The sequence below is a fragment of the Triturus cristatus genome, chromosome 1_1 (genome assembly GCF_964204655.1).
Source record: "Triturus cristatus chromosome 1_1, aTriCri1.1, whole genome shotgun sequence".
In the NCBI taxonomy this organism is placed as follows: Eukaryota; Metazoa; Chordata; class Amphibia; order Caudata; family Salamandridae; genus Triturus; species Triturus cristatus.
In genome coordinates this window covers 761,521,472-761,547,779 of record NC_140579.1, presented here as the reverse complement: position 1 = coordinate 761,547,779, position 26,308 = coordinate 761,521,472, and the positions used below count along the sequence as shown (strand labels likewise).

At 45.8% G+C, this 26,308-nt stretch overlaps 1 long non-coding RNA gene across 1 annotated transcript in view; it reads left to right on the top strand.

The window, feature by feature from the left end:
* The window catches only part of LOC146871046 (uncharacterized), a 442,713-nt gene that overhangs the window by 404,340 nt on the left and 12,065 nt on the right, over nucleotides 1-26,308 (top strand). The window lies entirely within an intron of this gene.

The following is a 26,308-nucleotide window of genomic DNA, read 5'->3' as shown; positions in this document are numbered from 1 at the left end:
ACAACACAACTTTTAACTACAGGAAGTTGTTTAAAACAATATATCTTATAGCTCCATACATTCTCAGTTTCGTTCCTCAACACCCACCTTAGTCATCCCATCCGCAACTTTTCCCTCCCTACTGACTGTTAACTATCAACTTAGCAGGTTTATCCCAATCGTCTCCGCCGGGACAGGCTCCGGAGGGCCAATCATGTTAATGGTAAGCCAATGTGGCCCCGGGCGAGGGGAAGGGGAGAAGAGAAAGGGGGGAAAAATGGGGGGGAGGACCCTTCCAGTCCAATGCGCCTTCGAGGCAGGGATCCGGTAGTTGTATCTAAGTTATCAGAGGGTCTAGGGCCTCTACTGCGTCTTCGTCTGTTTACACTTTAAACTGCTCTATTACTTGAGCCGATTCCAGGAAAATGGTCTTTTCCTCAATGCCCTGTATTCCTCGGGTTGGAGCACTGCCCATCTAATGACCTCCTACCTCCATTTGCCCTCTCGTGGCGCCGCATGAGATTTCCAATGCTGTGTTACTAATCGTTTTGTGAGCATCAGAGCTAAGCCTGTAAAGTGTCGGGAGTGGCAGGACACCTAACAGGCATACCTCCATGGTGTCCCAAGGGGCACATCCCGTGAGTGTAGATAATCCTTGGGTAACCTCCAACCAAAACCTCTCTAGGGTAGAGAATGACCATAACATATGAGTGAAATCAGCAGGTTGATGGTTGCATTTGGGACATTGTGCGGTGGCCAAGGGATACATTTTGTGAATAGCCTGCGCTGTCTGGACACCCGTCGAGAATGCTCTTGGGTGGCGTTCCATTCCCCATCTTCTAACTCCCTCGCCAGTTCCCACTTCTGACAAGGAGGCAATAGTGGTATATGCAGGTGTTCACGCAGCCCGTGGTATAACCAGCGTACCAGGTGGCGACCATGGCCCATAATGTGGAGAGATGGTAGTAATTGAAAGGTAGGGGGTTCCATATGTGCCACTAACTTTGGACATAATGCACTACCGATGCATGCGTGAGGAACAGAGTCTCTGGCACCGCATTAGTGCAGACAAATTCACCATGTGGCATCAAAGTACTGTCTAGGAAGAAATCCCCAATCGTGGACGTGCCCGCTTGTATCCAGTCTCGCACTTGACCAGTAGACAAAACACCACGGCGGGTAGGCAAACCACAAAGGGGGATGTTGGGTGCATATGGATTCAGGACTTTGGCATATTTCTGAGCTTGCTTCCAGTAGTGTAAAGCAATAGACAACAGAAAGGGAGGGTCTTGCATCTTGTCGGCCCCAGGACACAGCAGCGCCTACAACTTCCCTCGCTGCAAATGTACAGGGGTATAACCTATTTCAAACAAGTTATGTCCCACCAACCAATACGCCAGCCGCTGCAGCTGCCCAACAATACAGTATGTTTTAAAATCAGGCGCCCCCATACCACCTGCCATACTCGGCAGCTGCATCTTGGATAGCGCTAGCCTATGTCTCCCCTTTCCCCATAACAAGGACGTTAGCAAAGTATTTAGTGTCCCAAAAATCCAGGCCGGTAGGACTACAGGGATATTCACGAAATGGTATAAGAGTCTAGGTAGCATGACCATTTTGGACACTGCGAGTCGGCCCGCCATTGACAACGGCAGGGTGGTCCAAAAGGACACTTGTGAGCGGAGCGAGTTTATAGTCCGCACCACGTTCCCGTCAATAGTGTCAGCAGAGGACCTATAAATTTGTATCCCAAGATATTTGAACGTTGTAGGTTCTACTCGGAACTGCAATGGACCAAATTGCAAGTGGGTTCCCTCGTAGGCATCGGATAAGGAATATGCCACTGATTTCGTGACATTAAGATGCAGACCAGAGATGTCTCCAAACTGCAAGAACACAGTGGCTATGAGCTGCATATATCCATGCCAAGGTCTTTAAAAAACAACAGCATATTGTCCGCGTAAAGTGAGTGTATTACTGTCTGTAACTGTATGCCATTTGGGGCCATCACGCATCGCAATCACTGGCCATTGGCTCCAATGCCAACACAAACAAAAGGGGTGACAGAGGGCAACCTTGGCGAGTCCCCCTATAAATACGATACGCAGACGATATGATCATTCCCGGCTTGGCGTGGGCCGTGGGGTTAGTATAGAGTAATTGAATCCATTTGCAATATTCAGGGGGAATACCAAACTTTACTAATACTACAAGCATATATGACCAGCTTAACGTATTGAACGCTTGCCGTATATCTAGGGACAAGCATTCGGCCAATGGCAAGCACCCCTTCACTGCATGCATCAGGGCGTGCAACCAACGAATATTGAGAGAAGTACTACGTTTGGGAATAAAACCACACCGATCCGTGTGTATTAATTTAGGCAACAGGGGAAGTAATCTGGACGCTAAAATTTTACTTAGGATTTTATATTTCGTATTGAGTATAGATAACGTTCGGTACAACGTCAAGTCAGTGGGGGTCTTATCTGGTTTCAATAGGGATGTGACAATTGCCTCCTTAGTAGTGGGGGGCAGCGTACCTTCCTCAAGTGAGGTGACATATGATTGTAACAGCTTTGGGGCCAACAAGTCCACAAATGTGGAATAAAATTCCACAGGCAGGCCATCTGAACCTGGGGTCTTATTGCGAGCCAGCGTTTTATTGCAACACGGATCTCTGCTATGGTAATCAGTGCTGCCAATAGCTCAGAAGATGCATCCGTTACCTTGGGAAGGTCTATTTCTGCAAGGAATTGCACCGTCTCTTCCGACCTCTCTGATGGGTGTGCCATAGAAAGATTAGTATAATGTTCTTGGAAAGTCTTATTAATTTCGCTCTGGGAAGTTATTAACGTGTGGTGTGTATTATAGCTAGCCAAGGTGGGTGTAGGAGTTGATAGGGGACCAATCAGTCGCGCCAGCAGCATGCCAGCCCTATCTGCTTCGGCGTGTGTACGCAGTGTGTACGCATGGAGATCCACTGTCCGGAGTCGCTCTAATAGCTCAGCGTACCTAATCCTAGCCTCCTGCAACTGCTCCGCTCCCGTTACATGTTCCTGAGCCGCCACTTCTAGCGCCTGCAGTTTGTCTGCCAATTCCACCAAGTCCCTTCTGACCCTAAGCAAGCTTCCCATAGCAACCCCCCGTATTGTGATTTTAAAAGCCTCCCATTCAACCGATCTAGTCAAAGCTGTGCCTTCGTTTTCAGCAAAATACGTAGTGATTGTGTCAGCTAATTTAGCACGAAATACTTGATATTCTAATGCCAAAGGTTGCAGCCACCCTGTTGGTATAGGCGTAGGAACCCGCCCCCACTGCATTGTCAATTCTATAGGATTATGGTCAGAGATGGTTTTACCTTGGAATGTACTATGATGTATGGCAGAGTACAAACAAAATGGTACAAAGAAAATGGTGTAATCGGGTATGTAGGTTATGTGGGTGGGAGTAGAAGGAATATTCCCGCATATTCGTGTGTTGGGACCTCCATACATCTAAGAGATTCCCCCCCTGCCCACCTAGTAAGAGCAGCAGCTTGAGTCACAGCGTTGGTGTTCGGTAAGGGTGGATGAGAGCACGGCATTGAAGTACTTGCCCAATAACCATGGGTATTGTACCCAGTCTGAGAGCACCTGAGTAAACCTGGAGAGAAAGGCATCCTGATCCACATTCGGAGCATAGATGGAGCCTAACACTACTTGCCTACCATCTAGGGTCCCGCGAATCAAGACATGCCTGCCTTGGTCATCAATTCGGGATTCACTATGAGCAAATGGGATTCCCGCCTGTATCCATATTGCAGCCCTTCTAGAAAAGGCGGAGTACGCTGTAGCATAAAATTGGCCCCTCCACCTCCTCTGCAGTTTACTTGTTTCTTTTGGTAAGAGGTGCGTCTCCTGAAGATATACTATTTGAGCCTTGCGATGATGCAGCTGAGCTACTATTCTGTGCCGCTTCTGTGCCAACCCCATCCCCCTAACATTCCAGGATATGACAGTAAACAGTTTCTCAACCAACATCGTGAGTTGCAAATCCAAAGGCCCCTCCAAGCCCTTCACCACCCCCCCACCGCAGCCCCCGAACCTCCAATCAGAATATGCAGCAACCATTAAACCAATACGAACAATCCCCAATACTGAGTTCAGCGACAGAACCTCGCCCAACCAAATTGTGCAAAACTGAGTTAACATCATACACTTAGAACTCTTGCTTTTACTTGTGAGGGTAAGCTACATGTGTAACACACAAGTTTTTTGAGCTATAGAAGGAATACGTGCCCAAGGCGGGCCAGGCCATCATACTAGCATGCGATCCCCCTTTTCCCCTCATAAGTAAGCAGTGGCAACACCTGTACATTGAACAATAGAGATCAGTGAGGAATAGATGAAAGCATAACAAGTAATAATTTGCTAAATGGAGTGAACATGGTTTCAGTACTTTAGCGACAGTGTCCCTCTAAAAGATCCTTTGAGCCTAATGGGTCCCGACTGAGTTGAGTAGATGCGGACGGGAATAAGGCCATGCTACCCCCGGAATCGGAGTCCGAGTTGGCCTCCTCAGAAGGGCTAGTGCTGATCGCTACCCTCTGGACACTTACGTGTCTCGGCTGTCCAGAGGGCCTCTCTCCTCCCCTCTGTCACTTGCTGGTGGGGCGGGGGGAAGTTCCCGTACTCTGTGTGATCATGCCCTTTCCGTGGCGGTGGGGGGCCCGTTGAGATTTTGGTTGTATTGAATCCAATCTCCGTCTGGCAGTACGTCTGGGAAGTGTTGGTCCAGCCATTCCCACGCACTATCGGGGGTATCGAAGAACAATGATCGTTGGTTATAGTGAATCTTGAGCTTGGCCGGGAAAAGTAATGCAAATGTCAAGCCCGTTGCACCGTCCCTCGCTTTGACTTCCATAAAAAAGAAGCGCTTTTGCTGCACAGATGAAGTGACAGCAGAGGGTTCTCAACAAATCCTCAATCTCACAAATCTGACAGTTTACCACTTCAAACTTTGACCCGTCTGAGAATTGTTAAAAACTATGGTGCAAGCCATCCATAAGATTCAAGAACAATCAGAAATCGCTTGTCAAGAGAGAGCGGTTTTAATGTTTCACATTAACCAGATATCTGTTCCAGCCTTCACATTCAGCCCTACGAAAGCGCGGACCTTATCCTTGCAACTAATGGTAGGTCTGTTTTAAAGAACCCAGTTTATCGAACTGAGTTACTGAAAGTTCTGTTCCACTATATTTCTTACCATTAGCACCGACAGAAACATTTGGAGGTGATCTGTTAACATTCAGTTCTTTTTGGCTCAGAACCAGCTGCTTTTCCTAGCCCAGTTTTTTGCTACCAGTTCATTCAAGGTAGCTTTTGTAATTTAATATTTAGTGAAGGATAGGAGGAGCTGGGCTACTCCCTTGATTTTGAATCACAGTACCTGTTCAAAACATTTCAATCTGTTTTTAATCCAGTTCCGCTTCATTTTTGGAAACTGATAGACCAAGCAAGAAGTGCCTTTTGAGTTATTGATTTTGAGGCAGCGTCAGGAAGATCTTATAACTTATGACAAGTGGTGTCCAAGGCCGCCTGGTCAGATGAAGCAGCCTCAGCTACAACATATCAAGGACTAAGAGAAGACCTTAAAGAGACCTTGTCTGTGGTGCTACATTGCCGTTCTACCTCCACAGCATTAATTGATTTTTTCTTTACAAATCAGTGCACAAATAAAGAACTGCTGTGGAGAAAGAAGAACATTTGTGAAAAGACCTCTGGAAACACCTGTCACTGAAACATCTGATAGAGCGCTATGTTGTTCCGAAAATTGTAGGGGTGCATCATAATCGTGCATAGTCCGCACCTACACATGTATCCTATGTTGTATTAACAGATGATCATTAGAGGAGAAAAGGTAATAATAAAATGTGAATATATTGTTAGAAATGTAATGCGTGTTAGTCAAAAGAGTTCATGATTTTTAAAATGTAGCTGCCTATTGCAAAGTGCCTAATGAATTAATTTGTGTGCAATGTAATGCCTTTGATTTAAACGTCCACCATATTGAAGATTGCATGTGTAGAAATGATTATACATATATTGAATGTGATGAAAATAATGCTTGTAGATGCAATGTTTATTAACGTGTGATTTATAAGGTGCGAAGGCCCAATTGAAGGTTCATGTATTGTATTTGTTTCTTATGTTGGCTGAATATCGTAGGCCCGAACTGTACTATCCCTGGGAGAGCTCTCATTTGGAGGTAGTCAGCAGATTTCTATGAGTGAGAGATTTTCTCGTTCTTAAGTGTCTGTTGCAGGTGCAAGGACATCGTCCTCGTTAGCAAATACTAACCTTTTGTTTTAGAAGTTAGGTATGGAGGAGAGTTGCTACAAGTGACTCCAGGAATGCCGATAATGAGGAGCCGAAACTTTCGGGGCTGAGGGACCCTGGGACTCAAGGACATTTAGACCGTTATTGGACGGCGTACACGTTTCGGTGGAAAATCACCTCCAGGAGGTGTCCAGCCAGAAGAGGTGGAATGAACGCGTGTCTTCCATGTTGTGCATTTTGTATTAGGGACCCGAGGGAATAGTTAGGAGATGAGACAGTGTGGCGTTAGAGGGCAGGTGGAAGGGATCGATACAGAGGGAGAAGACTGAGAATGATGCTGTAGCTTTGGCTACTGACCCCTTCAACTTGAGTGTACTTCTTAGAAAGTCTTCACAAGCTGGCACCTTTTTCTGATCTTGCCTTGGGAAATGCTAAGCAGGGATGTCACTTTAGTGGTAGAGTACGGACAGACTAATCAATTTCTTTGTAGGTATTCATGAAGACTGATTTAGATATTGGAGCGGTTATCTTTTGCTTGATAATTTTAGAGTTCTTTATTCTTTTATGCTTCATCGAGTTAGGTTGCTGCGCAGATTACATTTTGTATTAGTTCCTATGTATCTTCCTAACTTCGTCATGAGGTGCTTGTATGTTCAGTTATTTTTGGCTGCGTAATAAATCCCCTAAAACTTTAATCGGAGTTAGTGATTCTTTGGAGTGGTAGTTAATTGATTATTGGTCTTGTTTGGATGGATTGATTTCTTCCCTTTACACTACACAGCAGGTAAAAAGGTCCAGTCGATCTGAGGATTCTTATGGGTGGTAAGAGATGGTAAGATAAGATAAGAAACCGGCGTTATCAGTTGGTAGCAGAGTTGGATGGTTATCTCTGTAGTAAGGGGAGATCTAGATTACGGTAAGTCGCTATCGAGTCCCCATAGAGCCCAAGTGATTGTGATCCAGTGGATCGTGAGCGGAGGAATGGCATTGATGGAAGCTGACGGAGAATAACGGTGCGGCGGAAGCAGCAGTTTGTGGGAGAGTGAGTATGAACAGGGTTGTGTATCTGTTAGATTGCGATGTTGTGTTGATTGTGTGATGTCTTGCGGAGTTGGTGTGAGAGTCGAGTGATTGTGGTTTCAGACTACGAGCGCGCGCTGTCTGTGAGATTTGACTTTGATATCCCAGGATAAGAGATTGTGGTGTAGAAGACACCCAGAGTTGAAATTGTCTGACCAGAGATTGTGGGAGTCTTGAGACGTCATAGACTGACCCACCCAAGATAGGGAAATGCGTGTGTGAGTGCGTGAGTAACTGACACAGGCCGTGGGGTACTACATGTGGAATATTGAACGTTTGGTTCCTATCAATTAAGTCCGAGGCAGTTGTCCGGTCGTTTGGTGGACAGACGACTGCCAGAGTTGAGTTCGACAATTTCGTGAGACCGTCCGGTCGTTTGGTGGACAGACAGTCAGAGAAGAGATCGTCCGGTCGTTTGGTGGACAGACGGTTATTTCAGAGTGTGAAAGAGACGCGTGAAAGCGAATTGTAAAGGAGGGGAACTGCTGCTGGCGGAGGAAGAGTGACGCCAGAGGGTGCTGCGCTGCGATAGGTCGGTCGGTGTAAAGCCGCGCTGGTATTGGTGGATTGACATCAGGAAGTAGAAGGAAGCGCTGTGTGTAAGGGCCGATTTAAGTTGATTTTTCCATGAAATGTTTTAAGGTTTTACGAGACATTTGTAGAGGAGATAGAGCGGTGGTTACTCAGGGAGGGGAAGAGGCTCCGCCCGAGGTTACCCCGGCTCATTACATGTCTACGAGTGTGGGTTTGCATACTATACTGTGGCTTGAGAATTGGCATAAAATGACTGAAAAAGTGGGAGAATTGGCTTTCCCGCGCTATGGCACCTTCAGGTTGGAGGCGTTGTATCAGTTGACAACAATGATGGCTTCATTGCGACCTTTGCCTAGACCGACACAGTTTGAGGCATTGCACGCATGAATAAGAGCAGCGTATGACAGAAAAAGAGACAGAAGTCAAGAAAGGGTGAAGAAGTCGATCAGGGCATTTCAAGAGGCGCGATGGGATGCATTGGGGAAACGATGGAGGGTGGAGAGGATTGAGGGGGGATAGATTGTTCCCGTTGATGGTGAAGGTGGGGGACACGCAAAAGAAGAGTACAGAAGAGGATGATAGCGACACAGATGATGGCTTGCTAGAGAGGCTGCTGTCAGAGAGACCACCTCCATATAATCCAGATTCAGAAGAGGGAAAGTCAGTACCAGAAGAGGGGACTGGGGATTCGCAGATCCAAACTCATGCAAGAGTAGTGGGGAAAATTGCAACAGGAACAGAAGGGATGAGGATACAGACATCAGCAAGTACTGAGGCTAACGGAACTGCAAGGCTGCCGGATGCTCTTACAGTGTCGGTCACCATTGGACCCATAGTGTCCATGTATGACCCGGATCAGGGAGGGAGGGGAGCTCGGTGCAGTCAGCAATAGGGGAAGGGATTACCCCTGGAGGGAATGGCATGGTGAGTGGAATAGCTCACCTTCCGAGACATATAGAATCAAGTAGGCCATTGCCATCCACTGCAGACTCCTCTAGAGGACAAGTGGGTGTGATATCAGGAAGACCAAGACCCTTGGCTGATTCCAGATCAGATCTAAGAATGTGGGAGCCACCAGTAAGAAACCAGTGTGACAGTAGGCAAGGAGACTGGGATCGGGAGGACTCAAGAGGCCGACCAGTTCTTAGGAACATAGCGGAAGCAAATCGGTGTGAAGATCAGAGCAGTGGGAATGAAGAGTTGAGTGGTACATCGAGTCGAGGGACACTGAAAGGTGCTATAAGAGCAAAGATGTTGGATGTGGTGAGGTTGAAGGTGGAAGTAGACGAGATAGTTAGTGGGAATCTGCCTTTGGAAAGAATAGAACTCTAGGAGCCAGACGAGTTACTCTTTGTAGCGAAGGATGTAACTCAGAAAGCAAGGTCCGCACATGAGAAATTGACCAATCTAGCAAACAGGTATGAAGTGGGCCTGTCCAAAACAAAGATGTTGTAGGGAAATCACAGGTTGCAGTACAGTGATCAGGAACTGGAAGAGAAGAGAGTCATAGGGTTGAAGGCTCATATTCGAGAATTGATTATAGGGATACATGCATGGAGCTTGCTTGATAAGTGGGAGGAAAGGTGGTCCAAAAAGAAAAGCACTAAAAGAAGCATAGGGGAGATGCATCCTCTGGGAGGGGGAGGAATGGTAGGAGTGAAGAATTACCCTTTACGAGAGGTGCAGAATGGAGGGTATGTGCATGTGCCTTGGAGTGGAGGTGACTTAGCAGCATTCACGAATGATTTCCCTCGGCTGAGAAACCTCTTGAATGGTATAAGCAGGTTGATCGGTTTGTCAAAATCTCGAAGGTGTTGTGGGTCGACCTGAATACATTGTTGCAGTTGATTGGCCAACTTCTGAACCAGACAGGGATTCTGTTACCAATAGTCCTTCTCCAATTGTCATGAAAAAGTTTGAGCAAGTAATCACATGGCTGAAAATCTAAAATCTCGCCACAAGATATTGATTGGGTTAAAATAGATCAGACTGTTCAGGAACCAAAGGATACAGTGCATGATTATTATGAGAGGCTTCTACAAGCTTTCAAACAGTACAGTGGATTGGACACCTTACACCCCAAGGACATGGGACAGTTTGTCTCGAAGTTTGTTCTTAGATTGAGACCCGAGGTTAGTCTCATGATTCAGCAACATCTGATTTGTTGGCAGAACAAACCAGTAGATGAAATACTGCGGTATGCCAGGTACTGCAGTGACAAAGTAGACTTGAAACACAGGAAGCTGAAGGACAAGCTGATGTTCGTTCAAATGCAAACCGCTGATAAGGGACTCCAGATTCAGCCCAGTGGAGGGACACTAGGAAGAAGACAGAGAAACAATCAGGGAGGGAATCAGAATGCACAGGGTCAGGGGAAGGGGAACCCATAGACCCCAAAATGGGAGTGGATGTGGTAACCTTGAAGAAGACCTCCGCGTGTCATCTTTGTCGCCAGATTGGGCATTGGAAATGCGAGTGTCCGTTGAACCCAGCAAATCAGGTGCAACAAGAGGTAGAGGCAGTGCAGGTACCTGAAGCTGTCAATACAGTAACGAGACCTAGATCCATGCAAGGGGGGACAAGGGTCCCACAGGTCCAAGTCCTGCAACCTCCAAGGATCCTGCAGGGGACCCGAACGTACCAGCAGATGCCTCTCTTTGAAGGGTTTGATGAGTACAGCCTAGACCCGTTGGCATGACGGTGCAGGAGAGGGGGAGACTGCACTCTTGGGGCAGTCTTGGAGGTAGACCAGAGGGGACCTTTTGTGGAGGCGGATGTTGACAGTCACCCCACCACCTTTTTGGTTGACACTCATGCTATCCGGTCTACTGTGAGATCTGCAGTAGTCCCTAACCTACCCCTCTCGGGACAATCAATCCAAGTCGTAGGAGTAGTGAACAAGAAAATGACAAGTCCACTTACCGAACCGATTCCTGTGAGAATAGGAACGTTTCGAGACCGACACCAGTTTGTGGTGTGCGACTCAAGTCCATTCTGCCTGCTAGGACGAGACCTTTTGTGGAAGTTGAATTGTACCATATATTGCACACCCAAGGGAGTGGAAGTTCAGACGAAGGATGATGATGCTACCTTTAAGGTTGCAAATGAACACCTGTGTATAGAAATGTACCCTGTGTTGACAGTGGAAGAGCTTCCACTGGATCTAAGAGATTCTGTTTCATTGGATGTGTGGGATTTCACGGGAGAAGAGACTGGGTCCAGTTAAGACCCAGATTAAGCAGAATGTTGAGTTCCCGAGAACCCCACAGTACAATTTGTCACCATAAACGATCGCAGGGATTAAAGATGTAATCGACTCCATGATTAAGCAGGGAATTCTGAAGGAGATAATGGGCAGTCCATGCAACTCACCCATTATGGGATTACAGAAACCAAGCTGGAAATTCAGAATCGTGCAAGACCTGCGAAAGGTCAACACGATTGTTGTCCAATGTTGTCCAGTGGTACCGAATCCATCAGTGATACTATTCCAGATTCCATGCCAAGCTGAGTGGTTTACCGTGATTGATTTGTGTCAAGCATTCTTCTTGATACCTCTTCATGAGGAAACCGTGTGTTAACGTGGTGGCGTATCCCTCAGGGGTATACAGAGAGTCCATCGATCTTTAATCAGATCTTGAAAAAGAACTTGGAGAGTGTTGTGTTGCCGCAGAATTCAGTTCTGGTGCAATACATTGACGACCTCCTCATTGCGTCAGAGACTGATGATGCTTGCAGGATTGACACCATTGCCTTACTGAATCATTTGGCACAGAATGGACACAAGGTGTGCCTAAACAAGTTGCAGTACTGTTTGAGTGAAGTACAGTATTTGGGTCATCGAACTGAGAAAGGCAAGAGAAAGGTGTCACCAGATCTAATTGAGGCGATTGTGAACATGGCAGTACCTCCCACTCAGAGGGAGGTCACAATGTTCTTGGGATGGTTGGCTATTGTCACCAATGGATTCCCAATTTCTCTCTGAAGGCGAAGCCTTTACAGAGACTGACTCACAAGGATGTAAGCGATCCGGTACCATGGGACCATGATTGTCTGGTTTCATTCTTAGTGTTGAGAGAGGGCATGTGTCGTGCTCCGGCTCTGGGAATGCCTGACTAAAACAAGCCTTTTGCATTGTTCTGCTGTCAGAGAGAAGGTTGCGCATTATCAGTTCTGACTCAGAGTCATAGAGGTGTCCCTGGATCAGTTGCCTATTTTTCAGCTACTTTAGATCCAGTAGCATCAGCATTGCCCGGATGTCTCAAATCCGTTGCTGCAACGGTTGTCAGCATTGAGAGATGTGAAAGCATTGTCATGGGTCATCCGCTGATTGTGTATGTATCGCATTCTGTTGAACTGTTGATGACGAGAACTAAGACACAGCACCTGACAAACAACAGACTCACACGCTACGAGCAGGTTATACTTGCTGCGGAGAATGTGACTCTGAAGAAGTGTTCTGTTTTAAATCCAGCTACATTTATGCCATTGCCAAACACAGATGATGAAGATTGTGAGGACCATGACTGTCTTGATGTGACTGAACTTTGCACCAAACCGAGGCCGGACATTGTTGATGAACCTCTGCCTGACCCCGATGAAATCTTATTTGTTGATGGTTCATGTTTAAGAGACAATATTGGTCAATTGAGAGCAGCATTTGCTGTATGTACCATTACAGGAGTGGTTGAAGCGGCTTGTCTAGAGGGAGTATACTCCGCACAAGTGGCTGAAATCATTGCGTTGACTCGTGCCTGTTTGGCAGCAACCCAGATCCAAATCATCATTTACACCGACAGCCAGTATGGCCTCAGAGATGAAATGTGCAGCTCATGGAAAGGGAACTGACTTTGCCTCTTTGGGTAACAGATATGCCGACGAAGTAGCACGTTTTTGAGCTGAACAAGGGTTTATATTTACTGGAGAATACACAGGAGAGAGCCAAGAGAGAACCGAGCTCAACATGATGTTAGCCATGGCAGACACTTGGGATGAGCTCAAGCGCCTGCAGGAAGAGGTTTCAGGACAGGAGAGAGAGATATGGGTCAAAGCAGGTTGTGAGAAGGGAGACATTGATATTTGGGTTTCAAGTGATGGCCGAGCGGTGTTACCAGATGACCTATTGACCCCGATGGCAAGACAGATTCATGGTGCTGTGCATCTTGGAAGGGATGCGATGGTGTGAGTGTTCAGACAGACGTGGTACAGCCTACGGTTTCGGACGGTTGCTGAAGCAGTGTGTCAGAGATGTGTTACTTGTCAACAGATGAATGCTGGAAAGAAGACTGTGGTTACACTAAGCCACATTGGGAGGTCGGGAGGGCCTTTCAATAGGATGCAATTAGATTTCATTGAGATGCCTAAGTGTAACGGATTGAGGTACATTATAGTGGTGGTGTGTGTCGTCTCACAGTGGGTGGAAGCATACCCGACCAGAAGGTGTGACAAGCTCACGGTGGCAAAGCTGCTACTCAAGGAGCTGATTCCTAGGTTCAGTTTTCCAACCTCGTTGGAATTGGATGGGGGACGCACTTCCACAGCGAGATGATGAAGTTGCTTTGTGGCGCCCTAAATGTTGATCAGAGACTCCATTGCAGTTATCAACCAGAGGCTTCTGGGATAGTGGAGCAGATAAATGTGACTTTAAAGGCACGGATGGGAAAACTTTGTTCGTCTACGTCTTCGAAATGGCCTGATGCGTTGCCCTTGGTTCTGATGAGCATTCACAGTGTCCCAAATAGGAGGACGGGTCTTTCCCCACATGAGATCATGATGGGGAGGGCGATGCGATTGCCAGCAGTACCGTCTACAGCTTTGATATACATCACTGATGACTTAATCCTTGACTACTGCAAAGGACTAGCTGATGTGGTCCGTTCTGTGTCTCAGCAGGTGCAGGCTGCCGCTGTTCCAGCTTCAAGTGACCTATGCCACGATTTGTGCCTGGGAGATTGGGTTCTGGTCAGTAAGCACGTGAGGAAGAGCTGCCTGGACGCTCGGTGGCGAGGCCCGTATCAGGTGATTCTGGTAACGAACACAGCAGTGAAGTGCGGAGGATGGCCAAACTGGGTACATGCTTCCCACACCCGCAGAGTTTCAGCACCCTTGGAAGAAACAGCTCCTCCCACGAATGGAAATCCAGCTGTGGCAGCAGGGCCACAAGAGAGGGCAAGCCAAGCTGTGAGGGTTGCTGCAGAAGCTGGTTGTTCGGCAGACCAGGCTGGGGAGGGTCACGTTGTTCAGAACTCAGATATTGACTCTGAAGAAGAAAGTGACATTGAGAGTGGCATAGAGTCGGATTCAGCGGAAGAAAGTGGTGTGCAGAGAAACCGAGAAGAAGGCAGAAGGACTAGAGGCACAGAAGAAGCCTGGCCCAGAAGACAGAGAAGACTGAATCTGAGATTGGCTTCCGAGAGAGATCTTGCCCCTGTGTCTGAGGTCTCTGAATCGGAAGAAAGCGAAGGAGAGCAGGATCAAAGCTTGAGGTGATCAAGGAGGACGAGAGCGCTTTGCCAGAGATACGCTACCCCAGAGTGGGCTTATGCAGGTACTAATGCTGGGAGTAGTGAGTTCTGGGAGGCTGAGGTCTGTGAGTGTGGTCAGCAGGAATCCACTACTGAAGATCAAGGTGGTGTTGCTGGTGCCTGGTCTCAAGATTGAGGGAGTGCTGACACTCACGATTCCTAACCCTCCACTTTTGAGCAAGGTGCAAATTCTCGTTTTGCAGACACATGTTTTCCCGACGTTTGGTTTTGAACCATCAACTCCTGAACTGGTAACTGTCCATCTTGAAATTTTGCATCATGTTCTAGCTGCAATTGGATCCGAACTTATTGTGGATTGTGAATAAACTATGTTTTGTAAATAAGTGCTTAAAAGAAGATAACCTAGGCCCGAGTGGAAGAAGAAGACATTTAGGGACTTTCCATAGAAGAAGAACGAGGGTTAAGGAAGTCTCTTTGGACAGTGTAAATACGGAATTAAAAGTACTGTGAAGGGATTTTCCAGCCTGTCCGGAGTGGTGTTTGAATTTGTGAACAGCAACTTGAGGCGGAGAAAGAGACTCTAAGTGTTTGTTGCTGAACCCAAAGCCGATAACGAGAATGGAGGCTGGAAATCCGAACCGCATGTCTAAATATATGATAGGTACACTCATAGGAGGAGTGATAGTTTCAATAGTGTGAGAAAGTGCCATCTTTCTTGCATGGTATGCCCCCACTATTTGCTGAATTGCTGATGCACTTTGACTGAGTGTGCCCTGGGCTCCTGCCAATCAGGTACCCAGGGCCTATGTTCCTTCCATAAAACTGTGTTGAAGCCTAAACCCAATTGGCATCTCTGGCCACATGTCAGCCCCTGGTAAATGGTACTCTAGGTACCCAGGGCCTTGTGACCAGAGAAGGCCCCTAAGGGCTGCAGCACTTATTGTGCCACCCTTAGAGGCCCTGTACCCTGACACACACACACTGCCCTTGCAGGCTGAGTGTCTGGGTGCAGAACAAAACAGAGAGTCGACATGGCACACATCCCTGTGTGCCATGCCCACAACACACACTGCCCTGGCATACATCAGCCACCCCTCTAGCTGGGTGCCCTATGCCAGTGGTGTGGGTGCAGGTGCATGAGCCCTGTGCCCCTACAGTACCCAGGTCCATTCCTGGGCACTGTAAGTGCAGTGCTGCCATTTAAGAGTATATGGTGCTGGGAGATCATCAACACGAACTCCACAGCACCATGATGGCAACACTGAAGACTGAGAAGTTTGGTATCAAACTTCTCAGCGCATTAAACCCGCACTGATGCCAGTGTGGGATTTAATGTACAATGCACGACAGAGGGCATCTTAGAGATGCCCCCTGAACCTAACCTACAATCCACGTCTTGTCTGAGGGGCTGCCTAGGCTGCCACACAGCAGACTTGTTGCTGGACCCCTGGGTAGAGAGCCATCCACTCTCCTGGGCCTGCAACAATGCACATCCTGGGCGAGGTGCTAGGTCTCCTCCCCCAGGATGAGCAGGAGAAGCTTCAAAGGCATGCCGCCTTTTTTGAGCTTCTCCAGGCCACTTGCTGTACTCAGCAACTGGCCGCTACCGGTTCTGACCCCCACTCTGGCGGGAAGACTGTCCGGAAACCCCAAGGAAGGAAAGGGGTGTGCCAGCCTCTGCCAACCCCACCTCTCTGGTGGGGGAGGCGAGGTGAAGCACATCTCCGGGCTCTTGCCATCTTGAAGATGGGAAGCCCTGCCCAATCAGGACTAGGCTACTGCCCCCCTCCCACAGGAGAGTGGCAGGATAGGGGGTGTACCCACCCCAGGGAAGGGACCCATTGGTCCTGGCCCTTTACCTACCTGTAACGCCCCTAAATTCAGTATTTAGGGGCACCCTGAACCTTCCTTCCTCAGATCCAGATTCTGAAACAAGAAAGAAAAACAAGGAACAAGAAGACCTGCCGTGCAGCTGCTAACAAGAGGAAGACACCAACTGCTTTGGCCCCAGCCCTACCGGCCTGTCAACCCTTGAACCTGCTCCTGCTAAACCCTGGCATCTCCAGTGGTCAGCAACCTCAAAAACCCCGGAGGACCTGACTGCCATGTGACTCTGACTACCTGGGACTCCCACGAGCAGTGGTACTGCTCAAAGCAAGTAACTGACCCCTAGCATCAGACAGGAACCGCGAACCCTGCACACTCTGCACCCACCAAGCCTGGCCTGTACCGGAGTGGACAAAGACCACGAGGACGTCCCCCCGGCAACTGTGACCCCAAATCCAGCACCCAAGGACTTACCTTGACGCTCCTGATGACGCCTGCAGCCTCAGAACCAGGGGCCCCTCCAACCGCGACCAGCAGAGGGTAAGATTTCCCGACACCAAAAGGCACCTCTGCACCCGGCACCCTGTGGCTCCCTGTGCCCAACTCCTGGGTGTCTACCTATCCTCCAACTACCCAACTTACCTCTCGAAGTAGTAGTCGCACCTGAAGAATCTTCATCCCCGAGCTTGCAGCCTTTGTTCGTTCTTGAGCTTCTCCATTGAAATCCATTTTGCGCCCAACGGCTCAAAAGCACCCTGCACCCAGCTGCCAGAGTGCCCCTGGCAGTGCAACTTCTACACTAATCTACTTTCCCATTTGCCCTGAGCAAGTGACCAGGAGCCCAGCTCCCACAGCCGCGTGGCCTGCTAGCCAGCAGCCACCAACCAATGGCCCCCTGCCTCTCATAGGATAACATTGGGCCTAACTCTCTCTTCACCCGGCTGCCCCTGTGCCGCTGAGGGTGTAACAACTGTACCTACCTGACCCTGGGAGACCCCTGAGTCTATGCCCAGAACATTAACTATGCCAGTTGAGTACTTACTCAAAAGCCGATAACTCACTTTTCTTCCATAGGGTAACATTGACTGGTTTCACTTGGAAATTCTTCTAAGTGTCGAGTTTTGAAACTTTAAAATATTCATCTAAAATCAGCAGAATTACGAAAACGAATTTACTCACCTGTTATCAGGAGAGATCCCAGTGCTGGATCTTGGTGCCCAGCACTGACCCTGAAAAGTAATTACAACCGTACTTACCTAAACTTGATTTTCCTTCCATAGGATAACATTGCCTGGTTTTCACCAGAATTTCTTCTAAGTGTCGATTTTGCAAACTTACAAATATTCGTAAAAAATTGCCTGTATAACAAAATCACATTCTTTCAACTGTTTAGAGGAGATGTCCCAGTGCTGGATCCAGGATCCAACACGGAGTTAGAAAAAGTAACAATAACCCCACTTACCTGCTAAGTGAATTTCCTCCCATAGGATAACATTGGTGATTCCATGAGAAAACGTTTATGAGTCAACTTTTAAAATTCAATAATATTCCTTAAAAATCATAACTGTAACCAAAACGTTTTTACTCAACTGTTTACAGGAGATGTCCCAGGACTGAATCTAGGATCCAGTCCTGTGGTAAGAAAAGTAATCCAAAAAATAATCTATTGCATTTAACTAGAAATTCTCATTGAGCTCAATGTATAATTGTGTTTGAAATTGTGTTGCCTATTGCAACAACTGTAACATTGCATTCAAAAGTATTTTGCCTATTGAAAAATACTTATATAAAGCATCTCATTCTGAGAAAGTATATTTTGATGCCTATTGTTGGTTCTAAAATAAAACAAGCATATATTTTTATATACAAACCATTGGCCTAGAGTTTAGTTCTTGAGTGTGTGAGACCATTTGCTGGCTGAGTGTGTACAACAAATGCTTTACACTGTCCTCTGATACTGCCTTACTGCTCGACCCAGCTACCACTTTAGAGAGTAAGGTTATATCCAACTTTAGCCTCTGCCAAACCTCTGGGGACTGTGGATTCTGTGCACACTGTACCTATTTGGGAACAATATATACAGAGCCACTTTCTTACAAATAGTTATAGTTATTATAGTGTCAGTTGCTATTCCACATAAGGTAGGAGTCGCAGAGGTTAAAGGAACGCCTACACCCAGTACCTCAACCAAGAAAGAGGGCATCATAGGAGCTGAAAAGGCTTTGCTAGATCAAGATAGCCATAGATTGCATGTAGATTTGTCTAGAGGTGATTTCAAGCTTAATGCGTATGCCACGCTGCTATATGAATATGTGGAGGCAATGGGTGTGAAAGATTGTTATGTGTGTATGCAGTTCCCTGCCTCAGTGGACGAGGGAATTAAGTATCACCATCTTCTACTGACGTATGGGATTTCATGTAGTTTGTTGCTTAGTATGTTTTATGGAAGAGGTCATTATGAATACTTCTTTTCGAATTACGATGCAGTACTTTCTGAAGTACCAGCTTACAAGCACCTGAATAAGTATGATTATTACAAGCAGGAGGACAGGAGTGGGAAGTATTTTATTGCGACTTCGACTTTATATACAGCATATGCTCGTAGACATAATTTGACTTGTTCATTAACTGAGGTAGAGAAGAAATTTGTAGATCAAGTAGAAGATAAATATAGAACACTAACAAAGACACGTGATACTGGGGAGAGTCCAGTAGATTGGACTGAGGAGGAGAGATCTCACAGAGCGAAGGGAAGTTTTGGTCCTATAGCATTGGACCTGGTGCAGAAGGGGAAGTTGTGTGTAAAGCGGGTGCAGACCTACTATGATAAGGTTTATGTGGGACAAAGTACGTGTGATCATGTCTTCACTATGGAAGAGTCAGCAAAGAACTTTTGGCAAGGTTCGGTGAAGGTGGTGCCAACAGTATATTATGTGTGTGGAAAGAATGCTTACGTGAGATTGCCTGCGAATTGGCATGGAACTTGTTATTTAGGAATCATTTTTCCCAAATTTTACCATGCAGACGAATTAGAGCTTTTGGAAGATGGAAAGCACTCTAGAGTCAAAAGAGGTGCGAGTGCAGGAGCAGTGATTGGAGATATCTTTGGAGCAGTAATTCCAAGTTTGGGAGTGGTTCTGAATGATGTGAAGATTAGGCGATTGGCAACTGTTGTTGACCAGTTGTCAATGAATACAGCTAAGTCGTTGATACTTGTGGATGGAGAGATGTTATCGATAAGGACGATGGTGATGCAGAGCCGTCTTGTTTTAGATGTCTTACTGGCAAAAGAGGGCGGAGTCTGTAAAATGTTAAAGGTTCAAGAGTGCTGTACTTATATACCAGATAACAGCAAAGATCTGAAAAAGTATATAAGTGACAACACTGTGATCCACCAAGAGATCCAGGATCTGACTGAAGAAGGTGTTTGGGAAAAAGTTGGAAAACGATTTGGCAAGGTGGGAAATTGGTTTGCAAATTTAGGAAAAGGCATTCTTGGTTATATTCTGAAGGCTATCATTCTCATAGTGGTTTGTGTGGTTTGTTTGTGTGGATTTGCTAGACCATACCAATGGTACAGAGCGAACCAGATTGAAAGGTCCCTTAAGTAGCAAGAGATAAGGATGGCCAGACTGCAGGACAGTCACTATCAGAATATCAAGAATGAGTGGCAACGAGCTCTGTTTAGGTCGGTTCTTTCTCCAGGGAGTTGTGATTTTGGTGATGACAGTAGTCATCAAAGGGGGGAACTGATAGAGTGCTACGTTGTTCTGAAAATTGAAGGGGTGCATCATAATCGTGCATAGTCCACACCTACACATGTATCCTATGTTGTATTAACAGATGATCATTAGAGGAGTATAGGTAATAATAAAATGTGAATATAATGTTAGAAATATAATGCGCGTTAGTCAAAAGAGTTCATGATTTTAAAATGTAGCTGCCTATTGCAAAGTGCCTAATGAATTAATTTGTGTGCAATGTAATGCCTTTGATTTAAATGTGCACCATATTGAAGATTGCATGTGTAGAAATTATTATACATATATTGAACGTAATGAAAATAATGCTTATAGATGCAATGTTTATTAACGTGTGATTTATAAGGTGTGAAGGCCTGATTGAAGGTTCATGTATTGTATTGAAAGGCCTATTCGTTTCTTATGTTGGCTGAATATCGTAGGCCCGAAATGTAGTTTTCCTGGGAGAGCTCTCATTTGGAGATAGTCAGCAGATTTCTGTGAGTGGAAGGTTTTCTTGTTCTCAAGCTTCTGTTGCAGGTGCAAGGACATCGTCCTCGATGATGCTGTAGCTTTGGCTACTGACCCCTTCAACGTGAGTGTACTTCTTAGGAAGTCTTCACGACCTGACACCTTTTTCTGATCCTGTCTTGGGAAATGCTAAGTAGGGATGTCACTTTAGTGGTAGAGTAGGGACAGACTAATCAATTTCTTTGTAGGTATCCATGAAGACTGATTTAGATACTGGAGCAGTTATCTTTTGCTTGATAATTTTAGAGTTCATTATTCTTTTATGCTTCATTGAGTTAGGTTGCTACGTAGATTACATTTTGTATTAGTTCCCATGTATTTTCTTAACCTCGTCATGATGTGCTTGTATGTTCAGTTATTTGTGGCTACATAATAAACCCCCTAAAACTTAACTCGGAGTTAGTGATTCTTTGGAGTGGTAGTTAACTGATTATTGGTCTCGTTTGGATGGATTGATTTCTCCCCATTACACTTCACAGCAGGTAAAAAGGTCCAGTCGATCTAAGGATTCTTATGGGTGGTAAGAGATGGTAAGATAAGATACGAATCCGGCGTTATCACGTCCGAAAAGCCGGTGCAAGAACCGATTGAGGTAGAGGGATTAAACACATTTCTTACTGCTGATGGGAAGGAGAGGAGACGCTAGGCAGGAGAATTTACTGTGGCCAGAGAGGGGATTTTGTACTGGGAGGCGTAGATGAAGTAATCCACAGGTTCTTACTCTTTTACTAAGGTAGAATCTAACTGGGTCAAAGGTCAGACTTCAGAGCTAACATCTGCAGAGTGTCAAATTGCTACTCTCTCTTTTTAGATAAGTTCATATTTGTTGGCCTGGCTGAAATACTCGTAGCAAAACCAGCTGTTTTCTTATACAAACAGCTACAGCCATCATCCTCTCATCATTCAACCCTGCGCTTAACACCGCGTGCAGCTAGTGGGTAACCCAACACAGGTACAGTTTTCAAAGAAAGCGTTTCAGTTCTGCAATGCAGCCCCAGCTGTGCACCAGGCTGATGCTCACAGTTCCTGAGCTGGAGGGAGAAGACCTGAAGTGTATAATGTTTCAGGATTGAATTATGCGGCAGCAATGCAACTGCCTGACATCTGATTTGAATATCACTGTGCCATGTCAAAACAAAGGCATCCAAATGAATAACACTTTGCTTTTGTAATTAATACTGTCAGGTGAACTTATGGAAGAACATCACAAGACATTCACTCCAGCATTAGCAGAATCTGATTTTCAATGTTTAAATTATGTACCCATATATTTTCCTACATTGCAATTGTTAGGTTACTGCTTCCTTTGTGTTCAGTCTAAAGCTCTTGATATTTTCCTATACATGGGCCCAACAATTACTTTGCACTTCCAAGCCCTGAGCGGATCAGCTGTCCTTGCTGGAGCGGCGATGGTTGCTTCTTAACAGCATCTTCAGGGCACAGCTCTGCCACCTGTGCCCCACATTCTGCCCCTTGCCTCGACTGACGCTGCACTTTATTTAAATTAGCAGTGTTCTTGTAAACACAACCTTTGCGTTTTCATGCACATTGCCAGTGCACAGGTCACCTCTCTCTGCCTCATCTGTAGGCTCCTGATGACAGGAGAAGAAGGGGTACGAGGGACGAGCCGTCTATAGATCGCTGCTTAAAAACCCAGCACTCTCTAAGTGCGTACCTGGATTGCATATGTAAGGAGCATAGTTCAACTAAGATCTCCTCACACAGGCACAATCCATTTTATTTTGCAAACATATTGCGCTTGCCTCAGGCAGTACAGCATATCTGGTGCACATCAGAGTATCCCTTAGGCCAGTGAGAATCCACAGGCAGCCGCGGTCCGTGCAGGTAACAGCGGTGGGGCCGCATGGGGAGGGTTATTTTGAGGTACGATGGTGAGGGAAAAATAATTATTTATTTATTTTCCCTCTGCATTGTCCCTCGAAATCCCCCCCACCCGGCCCACCGCTGTTACCTGCACGGACCGCAGCTGTCCACAGGGGCAGGTTCTGCAGCACTTTCCCAACTTCTTGTAGGGCTGTGATTCCATACCTATCTAGAAAAAGCGAGAGAGTTTGAGATAGGCCATCTCGTTTTCAAATCTGGCCTAGCTTCTCTGCCTAGCTCCTGGTTGGGGATCATGGTTCGCAGGTTCCAATTTTCAGCACTAATTCCTGCTCCGCTGCTGTCATAGAACCTCCGAGTTTCCAGCACAAAAAGCAAGGCAAGTAAAAAAAAAAAGGTTGTTTCTCTGTGTGTGTATGTGTTTGTGATTTAATGAGAGTGAATGTGAGTGAGAATCTCAGCTTGAGAGTGTGTATTAATAAGTGAAAGTGTGTGTGAGGTAATGTGTGAAGGAGTATGTGTGTGTTAGAATGAGTGATTGATTGGAGATTGTGAAAGGCAGTGAAAGTGAGTTAGGGGTGTAGTGCTATCAATGGTGCAGTAGATGCAGGAGCCCCAGGGCCCAGAACCACTGAGTGTGAAAGGGTGAGTGTGTGTGTAAGTGTGTTTGTAAGTGAGAGGGAGAGAGAATTCTGGGCTTATGGCGGCATCCAAGGTAGCATGCTGCTTCTAACATATTCAAAATCATTCTTGACATAAGGAAGGGAACCTATGGTGTCGTGCAGTTCCCACTAATTCATAGGATCTGCACGTTTGTAGACAACATTAACTTTGTGTGATGTGCTTAGACTGATTCCATGCACCCCTTAGTATATGTTGGCCTAGACACCAGCCTACTCACAGTGCCAGCATAAGTCTTCCCCCTCCCAACACAAACAGGGAGAGAATGGTTTCTGGCAACTACTGAACATGACAACCCTGTCCCCTCAGGGATCGTGGTAACAGATCTAGAACCCTTTTGCCCAGTCACTCGTTCACTCTTGTTCTCAGAGAAATATACAGAGAATACACAAAGGGACGTTTTCAATATATTTATTGAACAAACGTTATTCTTGTATAGAATACATGTGCTGCAATAATCTGTAGACAGAAGCATATAAAAGTGATTACAAGCAACACAATAGTGAATAGCATGTATCGTTCCACTATGGTGCTAAAACAGTGTATCTATGCTGGCATATAACACATGGTGGTAATCAGGCGTACTCCTACTATGCATTCCGTACTCTATGTGTGTCTAGAGTGTATGTAGATGTATAGCCAACAATCCTACCACAGGATGATCCAACGCCATTACCTGGCGGGAAAGAATGTAGGACCCCATCTTGGACACGACCTGGACACTCCTCATGGAGATGTTAGGCAGCTGCTCGGGGAAGCCTCAGCATGCAGGGACCCCTCGACATCAGCTGACGTGTCTCCTCTGCTAACCCCTGGAAATGCTTATGGATTTAAAAAGCATCCTTGCAATGTATATGCAGATTCGCATTGTTATGGATATGTAGATAACCCTCTCACTCCGTGAATAAAGATCGAACGACATTTGTACAGTGTACGTAAAGGCCTTGTACTCTGTGTTCAAGGCATCATGATAATGTTGCACGAAACGAGATGTGTAAAGCAAAGCAGTTTCAGAGAAACGTATCCAACATTATCACGCACAAAAATATGTTCAAAAGGTCACAGTAAAATTTTATTGTGCAGGAAGAGGAAAATGTAAGAAAATGTGCAGCATTGCTATATGGGCCTAACCAGGGCACATAACAAAGGCAAAAGGCAGGCTCTGATGTACTAGAAGTAATTCTTGGCATGGGGGCCTCTGTGGAAAAATACTGGCACTTGGACAGTGGAGAACATTTTTGGCATTGGGGGACCTGTGGCAAAATTCTAGCACTGAGACATTGCAGGTAATTCTTGATACAAGGGAGGGCACCCAAGGTAAAATGCAGACCCTGAAATACTGAAAGTAATACTTGACATAAGGGGACACCTATTGCAAAATGATGGTGCTTATCCGGGGTAAATATTTGCATCAGGGAGTGGGACCATGGCATACTGGGGCTGAGGGGCCGGGTTGGTGAAAGCAAACCATGATAAAATGTAGGCTTTGAAATACTGAAGGTAATTTATAACATACCATAACATACAGGTCTCCCGTGGTAGATGGATAGTATCAATGGGAACATTCTGGTACAGGAATACTGTATGTAATTCTTGTCATAAGCGGTGGAGGTAATTCTTAACATGGGAAACTCTCAATGCAAAATCTGAAAAACAATTGGGTGAATTCCTGACAGGTATTACTCCCCACCACTTATAAAGCTCACCAGCTGCCACCGTCAGGCAGACGTTTCCTCATATTGCATTCTATCTCAAAAAGCATCCTCTTTATTCCTAAAACCCTGGCCAAAACACTGACCTTTAATTGAAGCTTCTGATTGTTGGCGCTGCGTTTTTTCCTTTGAATTGCCCTCTTCTTTCCTTTCATCCTCTGCATGCCTCCTCCCTCTGACACAACCTACTCTAAGGCATAGGCATATTTGGTGTAATCTCTATGAATATAATTCTCATCTATTAGCCCCACCAACGATCAGCATAAACTCACGTACCCCCCCCATTTACTCCCCCACCCAATAATGATCACACCTAACTCCTATTAATTTAATCTACGACATAGAAACTGGAGTAAATGAATGAAATGGTCTGCTTGAGTAGTTAAGGCTAATATCAGTAACCAACAATAACCAATACAACTGCACTTATCTTAGTTTCTGGGGCAGGGTGCTGCCCAGCATAAAGTGCTTTAACACCTCATCTGGGATACTAAACACTCTGCAAATATATTTACAGCACAATAATACAATGGAATCGGGTTACAAGTTCAAATGTAGTCAGGGCTGGCTCTGCCTTTCACCTTTCCGCCTTTGATTACGTGATTACCAATAAATTGTGAAACACCAAAAACGGTGGTATGTTGACTTAATAGAAACAAAAAATGATGATCATCTTTGCTTCTATCCAGAGCAGGGGTCTTCAGCCTTTTGTGTAATAAGAGCTACTTATGTTTAGTGAAAATCATTGCAAGCTACTAATATTGTTGATGTAATACTGTATATTTCAGACATGATTGCAACTCTAATCTTGGGTCCCAGAGTAGCGTGTTACTTGCCGCAAAGCACTTTAATGCCTCGTCAAGGGTAGTAAGCACTGTATGAATTTACAATTGCAATCAGTGGCTACAATATCTAAGATTACTAGCAGTGATCAACGCATTACATCAGACAGGGATGTCAGAAGTAATGTAAAAAACGGTTTGTCATTTTGAAATGCCTCTACATAGGTAATACATAACAGCCACAGCTGCAGGGCCCCTTGCACAAAAGTAATAATATTCCTTTTAAAAAAAAGTCTCACCACACGATTTATCACTCAAATATCAGCTTTAACTATTACTTTAGAAATTCAGCCATTTTTCTCCAAAGATCAGCTTATGAGTCCTGATAAACACACGGTTTTGTCTTGAATGCACAACTTTGGCACACATACATTTATTCAAAAAGTTCTAATTTAGGAGGCTGGGATGCACACAGGAGAGCTACTTACAGGGTAGCTGGAGAGCTACCCATAGCTCCTGAGCTACTCTTTGGATAAGCCTGATCCTAGATCAAGACTGCTTTTTGGTGTTCAACAGGTGAACTAGAAATCAGTAGAGTATACAGTTCTATGTTCGTTAGAGCATTTTCTGCTATTTGAGATTTTTATCAGCTAGTTCGACAGCGACCAAGGTTCCATTTTTACGGCTTCGTATATTCTTTCATGAGACTAACTTGGTAAGTTCTACTGCTCTGAAGCCTTTCACAATCAATGGGTGACATTCAACACGGTTGTTCCTTTCAGTCTTACTGATCGA